The 9,238-nt window shown below is 44.4% G+C and overlaps 1 long non-coding RNA gene across 1 annotated transcript; it reads right to left on the bottom strand.

Moving 5' to 3' along the window:
• Nucleotides 1-4,730: 4,730 nt before the first annotated feature.
• On the bottom strand, nt 4,731-8,980 carry LOC311226837. The gene is made up of 3 exons (XR_014619551.1): nt 8,844-8,980; nt 7,997-8,056; nt 4,731-4,867 (listed from the first exon to the last, which is right to left on the bottom strand). It is a non-coding gene; the product is annotated as an uncharacterized lncRNA (long non-coding RNA).
• Nucleotides 8,981-9,238: the final 258 nt, after the last annotated feature.

Genomic DNA, 9,238 nt, shown 5'->3' with positions numbered 1-9,238 from the left:
CACGCCGCAGGGGGGAGGGGCGAGGAAGATCAGGAGCAGCGCTGCCGCAGGCCGGTGTTATTACCACGCACGTTTCGGCGCGAGGGCGACAAGATGCCGTTCCCCTTGCACTTTCGGCATAACGCATAAACGCAGACACCTGCGCCCAGTAGCAGCGGTGAGCGCAGGTATGTCGAACCGGCTGCTTTTCGTTAGAGACACACTCTCCGGTTGCAAATTCCTCTGCGACACCGGAGCTCAGAGGAGCGTCCTGCCAGCTACGAAAGAGGACATCGCCGGCGATGATAGAGGTCCACGCCTGACGACCGCCAACGATACCCCTATCCGCACCTACGGTACAAGGACCGTGGAACTGTGTTTTGGGGGCCAGCGGTTCACGTGGGACTGCATCACGGCCGACATTTCGTTCCCACTACTGGGGGCAGATTTCCTGGGTGCACACGGTCTCCTCGTGGACATTAGACATGGCCGCCTAATAAACGCACAGACACTTCGTTGGCATGTGTCCGCGATGAGGCGACATACGGCGGCCTTCTTACAGCCTTCACCGACCACGAACCCCTCACGTTTTCTGAGTCAAGACACGTCGCCGAGAAGCCCAACGTCGTCATCGGAGCTGTACAGCCGGACCTCGACTACGTCAACAGGGGCTCGGAACAGGCCTCCGACCACGACATCCAGGCCCTCGGGACTGCAGATTCCAGGCTACGCCTGGAGGACGTCGCGATTGGTCACGCGGGTCCGACGCTGCTGGGTGACCTGTCCACCGGACACCCTAGCCCACAGGCCCCTGAGGACTGGCGAAGGCTCGCTTTTGAGGTGGGGTACAACCACCACAAGGTTGAACCCGCCCACGTAGACATTTCCCAGCCCTTAGAGCTGGCCCTCTCCCCCCGCCGAGGCCGTCCGCCGCTACCCCGGGACCCGCCAACGACGGAGCCGCCGTTGGCCTCGTCGACGTCTGTGCCCCCGGGTGTCGGGGAGGACACGGGCGCTTGCGCCGCCCCTACCTCCCCGACCCTGGCTTTCCGCACTCACCGTGGCCGGTTCATGCCCCCGGGCGCCGTGGAGGGCGCAATCGCTTGCACCGCGCCCCGGGTTGTCCGCTCACGCCGCGGCCGGGTCGTGGTCTCTCCCCGCCGTGGAGATTTTGACCATGGTTGAATTCTGGGGGGGCTTGTGTAGTGATTGTTAATGGTACATAATTCACCCACGGAACTATTGTTAGGAACAAGAGTTCCGCCCGGACATTATATGAGGTGGCACTACCTGCCACCACGAGTCAGTCTTCTGCACGCAACGTAGCCGTAGCTGGTTGTATTTGTGTACTGAATAAAAGCTGTTCGCTCTACCGAGCTACCGTCTCCGACTCCCATCTCTCGGCACTACACATGTCTCTTTAAGAACACTCTGACATCCCACCAGTCATAACAAAGTTGTTGTTGCTCCCAGTGACTGAGAACCATTTTTGTTTACCTTCATCATCATATCTGGGCCCCGTTCCCCGTACCTGATTCAACTAAGTCGATCAAGATGTCATTATCCAGATTCAGTTAACCCGATGTTCAAAGCCGGGATTTTCCTGTTCCTCGAAGGTGGATTCAGTCTCGTTAACTCGATTCAGACTTGAGACTCAGGCTAAGTGCGCGCGGCCGCTTTAGGTGAAAAGCCAGCACGTATCGATGGCAGAGATCCTGATTCTCTAACGGCATTGATTGATTAATTGATTTAAGACTTTATTGACAGATTGCAATACGGCTCAATCGCCTCGCCGACAAGTTAAATGCGTTATCTATAGGCTAATTCTAAGTCCCTCATTACCTCAATCAATCAGATTATATTTCTTTAAACTTGCCTGCTGGATTGAATAATCAAATGAGATCTTGCTAGCAAAAATAATTATTTAAACTGTTATACAGAATTACGATACGGCTCTCTTACCCATTGATTGATGTATAGTCGATCTTTACCTTATCTCCAATGTGGTCTAACGGGTTGTTCTTTTGACTTTCACGCAGACGACCGGGGTTCGAGACCCTAGTCTTTTCCTTCTTTTTGCAATATAGGAATAATTCAATTTGGTGCACGTTGAGAGCTATATAAAGAATGACATCCTCAATGCATGTAGATTTATAATATTTTAACTTAAAACCAGGCTACTTTGGCGTATAATCATTAATATTATATTCAAAAAAATTATATTGGAAACACGGGGTTTTGAACACCGGTCGCTGGGTTGGCAGGCTTGAGCACTACCGCTGCGCCACTGGACCAGATGGGATAAATTCATTGTTTATACATTAATGAACGAGAGACCCGTGTTTAGAATATTCTTTATTTTGAATGAAGTTTTATTTCTTTATCCTCATTCATTAATGTGACGTCAACGGCTCATTCAATTTCTCAAATCCGTCAAACAGCGCATCTCATCAGACATCTTAATACCAGTTACAATTAAAATAACCACGTCATAATGTGTACATCGCACCGAGCGAGCGCCACGGTATATATAACGTGCATTATTTAGGACAAAGTGAATTTAGTATCAGCATTTTGGGTCTATTTTACATTTCAAAAGCCCCCTCTGGAAGAATGGAGCACAAAAACGTAATTCAGAATGGTATAATGCAGATCGTAGACTGTGGGAATAATTTCAGGAAACGGGCTGTCACTTTTTTGCGGGGGCGTGGCGATGGTTCAGGCTAACTTGAACTTAAACTCTGCTTTCGACCAGGCTCAAACTTTTGGATCTGTTGTCATGGTGATTTGGAAAATCCACGTACGGGGAACCGGAAAGTCCGGCTAACTCAGTTATCCAGTTAAAGTTAAAAAAAAAGTTAACATATTGTCTCTGACTATAGACTGTCCTTTCAGATGTGGCCACGGTGAAATAACCTTTCTTCTTATTGTTAATAAACTTTCTTCTTATCATTGATAATGACTCAGAATGATTTGTAAACGGCTCATCGTTTAGTCCTTTAATATTTCCCATTACAGATGGCGACGAGGATGGGAAGATTTATAAGTCGAACGCAGGGGCGGATCTAGGATCGTAGGAGATCCGGGGCTTAGCCCAGAGGCCCCCCCCCCCCCTTTTTTTTTTTTTTTTTTTTTAATTTTTTTTTTTTTTTTTTTCGACAGGCAAGGGGTGGTTTGGAGGGGGTCAGGCAGGACCCCCTCCACGACATTTTTTTTTTTAATTTAATGAACCTGTATGTGCAATTTCCTGCAATATAGAGCCTTCAATCTTGACCAATAAAGCTGCTCTTTTCACTATAAAACTCAGTTAACCATAACGTAGTTATGGTTAGATTTATATATTGGGGGGGGATATATCATATTTTTCATATAATCAAAAAGTGGTGGAGCAAGAATAGATCATACCTTTGCTCCCAATAGTGGGAGAGCAGAGATGCTCCGAATGCTCTTATGGCCAGGCGTCTATGATTCACTGATACAAAGTAAAATAGTGCAGTGCAATAAAATAGTTAGTAAAATAGAATAAAATAATGCAATAGTGCATTGCAATAAAATAGTTATCGTATTTTTTCGGGAGGCCGGTAAGGAGTGCATTACAGTAGTCGAGTCGGCTTGAGATAAAGGCATGGATCTGGTTTTCAGCGTCCTTTTGATTTATAAATGGCCGTACTTTAGCTATGTTTCTAAGGTGGAAGAATTAAGTTGTCAACTTGTTGATTGTGATTTAAAGCTTCAAGTTTCAAGTTTCAAGTTTCTTTAATAGTTGTCATACAGAAGTACAGAATACTTTTGTACAAAATGCTTCTTACTGTTGCGCTCCAGAGACTGTGCATGACAAGATAAGTATGAAATAAAAACATAGTAAAAATTAGAAGAAAAAAAAGAGGTCACAGTGTTCAGTTTAGACATATGTACAATGTTCGTAGACGTAGTTACCATACAATATACAATACTGTGCAGTGTACTAATATACAATACTATATAGTGCAAGGCATAAATGGACGAGGTGCAGTTTAGGTACAATTCACAGTAGGTGTACGAGTTGTAGTGCAAATCCTTTATCAATAAATATAAAGTGTAAGTGTGTTTGTGTGATCTAAGTGTGGAGAGTGGGTGCTGCAGTGTGTTGTTTGTTTGAGTGAGTGTGTGTGTGCGTGTGGGTGTGTGTGCTGTGTGCATTTGATGGTTGTTGCATAGTGATTATTGTTCGTTTAGCGATTATTGTTCGTTTAGCAGCCTGATGGCCTGGGGATAGAAGCTCCTTCTGAGTCTTTCTGTGCTCGCCATAAGACTCCGGTATCGCTTGCCTGACGGCAGCAGTTCAAAGAGGCAGTTGTTCGGGTGGCTCGAGTCCTTAATAATTCTCTTAGCCTTCCCCTTGCACCGCTTGTTGTAAATGTTCTGGAGGGTGGGAAGCCCCCCTCTAATTGTGCGTTCGGCTGAACGTGTCACTCTTAGGTCTGAGGTCTGAGTCTACCATAACACCAAGACTTAACTCACTCAAATACAGTTAGCTGCTGGATAGACCACAGATGGAAATTAGCCTCTGCTAAATCTGGTGCAAACATAATATATAATATAGGTAACGCACCTAACGCATGTTTTTTTTTTTACAATTCATCATTGTTACATGAATATATTATATTCATGTAACAATGATGAATTGTAAAAAAACAAAAAAAACATGCGTTAGGTGCGTTACCTTTAGCGTAACCACCACCTTAAAGCGGACAAAAGATACTAGAGAACACTTAAATTAACACCCTTTAATGAAGCAAACTAATAACTTAACTCACTCAAATACAAAACTTAAATAACTTAACAAATACAAAAGTCAGCATCTGGTTGAAGTCACTTCAGATGATCCAGGGAACATGCCTCGCATCCACTGAAAAGAAAATATAAAACAAAAGTGGTATTAGGATTGAAGTAAAACAATCAAATAAAATGCATCTTATTCTCTTATAGTACATGTGATGTGCTGTACGTGTGTAAAAAACAAACAAACATGAAATGCATCTTATTCTCTTACATGTGGTGCTGTCTTTACTGCTCTTGTCTTCACTCCCTTCTTCTCACTCAGTTTTCATCTCTTGTGTCACTCTCTTCCTCTGCTTTTCTGCACAAGTTTTATGACTAATTTCCAATTCTCTCCATTATTTTCCTCACTTTGTTCTCTCTTCCTCACTTCTTATACAGACATTCTCTTCTGTCCACCAATGCTCCTCCTGGCTTCTCATACATTGTTCTTCTCTCTCCTTCTCATAACTTCTTATGATGTCTTGTTTTCACGTATTTTTCTTGATGCTCATACATTTTCTTCACATTCTCCTTTAATCCCCTTCAGGGCTGTCCCTAACAATTCTTTTTATAATCAATTAATCAGGACAGCTCTATTCCCATTTATTTGTATCCCTCTCCCACTGGAAATTGACAAACTTAAAATTTCAGAAATGTAATGAATGAATTCAAATAACTATATACATGTAAAACAATTAAACATCAACATTATATCCATTCCACTCCTGTTCTCCTTTCTTCTTCACAATCCACTCCTTCCCTGTCCTGTCCTATGTGCACCCTTTGTTCCTAGTTTTTTTCCTCATTGCACTCCTTTCCAACTGCTATCCCCCCACCCCTCTCTCCCACCCCCATCTTTTTTTTCTACTTCTTTTGTTGTGGTGGCAAAGTAAGGCACTGCCGGCGTGGCTTTAATTGAGCAAATCTGTCAATAATTTTGTCAGGGGTTATGGCATCCAGGTTGCCCTTCTCGATGGATATGATGGCCAGGTCATTGAGCCTGTCTTGGCCCATTGTGCTCCTCAACCATGTGTGCAGCCGGCGTAAGGCGCTGAAGGAGCGTTCACAGCTGCAGCTGCTTACCGGCATAGTCAGGGCCACTTGAAGGACAGCGTTCAGGGTGGGAAACATGTCTCTGTCAAGGATCTTGAACACAGTGGCTATGTCAGGGTCTCTCTCTCTCTCTGTGGTTGTGTCAGGGACTTTCTCCAGCCTTCTCTTCTCTTTCTCCAGCCATCTCTTGAAGAAGTTCTTTGCCACCAGGAGTTCTTCTGGCTTCAGGTTGATGCTATAGTGGGTAGCAAGGCTTTTGAGAGCATCTTCGGAGAGAAAGGCCGCTGTGGTTGGGTTGCAGGCTTGAATGCCTGACATAAGCTCATCTCCCACATCTGAAAAGCGATTGGTGAGCTCCTGTATCATCCTGTCCAGGCAGGGATAAAAGAGCTGGTCTCTGAAATCACCTGGGGTGGTCTGATTGGAGGTTGCTCCACAGGCTGACTCCACCACAAAATCCTCCAATCTTTTTTGTTTCTGCCGCCTGGGACCAACAGGGAGCTGGATGTGATGTTCCTCACATATGGTCATGGCACTCTTGAACACATCTTCAGCCCCAGGGTCTGTGCGGAGATCCGTCAAGGTTTCAACCACTGCAGTCTTGTACTGCACTGCTCTTCCCAAGTCCAAACTTTCCCCCTGCAGGTACTGGTGGAGCCCTTCGGTTATCCCCAGGAGTTTGGCAAACATCACCAGCATATAGATGGTCTTCGGCTTGCTGAGATTTGACAGGATCCCTTGGGCTGTGGCTGTTTTCATTGTCCCGAGACATGCTAGAATGGCAGGGAGGTTGTTTACAACAGCTTTTACAGACCTCACCTGGCTTGCCCATCTTGTTGTCGAGAGCTGTACAAGTGCAGATGGGTGTAATCCTAGTTGCTTCTGGATTTCAATGAACTTGTTATGGTTAACAAGTGACTTATTGAAAAAAGTGTACACATTTTCAAGCAGGTCGAAGAATGTGGCAGCTTCAGGTATGGCTTTGCATGTGTTGCACAGGACAAGGTTGAGCCTGTGTGCATAACAGTGTATATACACTGCTTCAGGGTGTCGCTCTCTGAAGCGGGCCTGGACACCCCCCACTGCTCCACTCATCACTGATGCTCCATCATACGTCTGTGCAACACACATGAGGCCCCCTAGGTTGTGGGACTGCAGCACTGCCTCTATTCCATCTGCAATGGACTTTGCATCAAATTTGTCTAGCTTGTGTAGCCCAAGAAAAGCCTCTCTTGGGGAACCTTCCACTGTGACGTAGCGAACACATACTGCCAGCTGCTCTGTCTGGTGATCTCTGGCTTCATCTGCCATCACAGAGTACATTTTGGAGGCTATAATTTCTTTTGTGACATTTTCTGTTATTTCTTGTGCAATGCTGGTCATCATTTCATTCTGGGACAAATGGGAGAGGTACGTGGCATTTTTAGGAGGTGTATATTCTTGGAGAAATGGGTCAAATAGTTTGACGAGTTTCAAGCATTCTAGGAAGTTGCCTGGATTCTGGCTAGCCTCCTGCTCATCATGCCCACGGAATGGGATGCCTTGCTTCCCTAAAAATGTGGTTACACCCACAATGCGCTGAAGGTATTGGCGCCTCTCTGATATTTCTTCTGCGCTTGCAGTATGTATCAGCTCTACCACATCTCCATGAGTTCCTGTGCTTTTAAAGCTATGCCAACATGTCATGCTTGACTTGTGGAAGTCAGTTTTCTCATGCTCACGGAAGGAATCCAAAGCCCTTTTCCAGTTGGAAAATCCAGGGGTACTGAGGAGAGCATCTTTATTGGTGCGAATATTCTGTCTTCCAAACTGCTGACATGGAAAGCAAAATGCAGAGTTCCTGGCTACTGAGTACTCCAGCCATTTAAATTGCTCGAACCAGCTCTTATTAAATGCTCTCTTCTGCAAACCGAAGTGGCTGAAGGGGTACTGCGGGAGGCACACCTGCTTAGGGCCATGTTCTTGTGTGCCTAAATCAGCAAACAATCCTGCTGCCCCTTGTTGCTCTTCCCTACATGTAGCTGCCTCATCTGTGTGAACATAAAAATTTATTTATATATCTCAAATTCACAACAAAGGTTATCTCATGACACTTTTCATATAGAGCTGGTCTAGAACCATACTCTCAAATATAAAAGAAAATGACACCTGTAGATTCACAAACCTGAAACATCTTTTGTTGGTGGACAGGCGGATGCAGCTGTATTGGTTAGCAGCAGCTGACCTGTATTACAAAATACAGTAAACACACACACACACATTCACCATAATTTATATTTGTATAAAACGACATAATTGATGGGCTGAGGCTAGTCATGTTGTGTGATATATATATATCAGGGCAGACTGTGCTCACCATTTAGCCTATATCACCATTTAACTTACAGTAACTTAGTTAACATTACATCTTAGTTAGGAGAGATTTTGAGCCATGTTCCATACATACATACATACATACATACATACATACATACATACATACATACATACATACATACATACATACATACATACATACATACATACATACATACATACATACATACATACATACATAGTGTGGTTACTTAGAATCAAATACAAGCTATCACTCTTTTTCAAACACCATCAGCCTGTTATTCACTTTACAATAGTTATTTACACATAAAAACAAGTATATATAATACAATATAATCCACAAATAAATGTGAAGGAGAATTTCCTAAACACCCTCTTGCATGTGGCATTCTCCAAGAAGCAAAATTATAGACACATTATATCAATATACCCCCCCCCCCCCCCATAAATGTATGACATTGCCAGCTATGCCCATAATACATACAAGCAGCTCTACTCAAATGTCTGGCTTGTTTGGATTCTTACCGTGTAAGGTAACATTACATTGTAATCTTTCGTTTTTATTGTAACATAATGTTATGGTTGGATAGCATAGCAAAGTTAAGCTACCATTAGCAGCAGCAATCAGCACTGCAGTCAACTTCCTTTCAGTTTCAAATATAAGATTCACAAACCTGAAACATCATCCGTTTCATCATTGGTGATGATGTTGTTATTGTTGTTGTCTGCAGCAGTTTGTGGCGCCTGCTTCTTTGATGCAAAAAACGTTCTAATATCCATCACGTTAGGACGGTAGGTTTTCCAAATCGAATTGAATAAACTCTTCTTCAGGGCAGGGCAGACTATGCAGGCTGCTTCCGGGAAGTTCCGGCCCCTGCTGCCTCTCTGTTGGACTTCGGTACTGCACGTTACTCACAAGTTCACCTCACGTAATTTTTTCTTTTAGCATTTTAGATCCGGGGCTTTTCAGAATACATCCGGGGCTTGAGCCCAGGTAGCCACCCCCTAGCTCCGCGCCTGGTCGAACGGTGTTTCCGGGTGTAGGGGAGACTAAAAATCTGGGAGACCA

The sequence above is a fragment of the Notolepis coatsorum genome, assembly GCF_963971535.1.
Source record: "Notolepis coatsorum genome assembly, chromosome: 1".
In the NCBI taxonomy this organism is placed as follows: Eukaryota; Metazoa; Chordata; class Actinopteri; order Aulopiformes; family Paralepididae; genus Notolepis; species Notolepis coatsorum.
The sequence above is the reverse complement of the archived record's forward strand: the minus strand, read 5'-3'. Positions and strand labels throughout refer to the sequence as shown.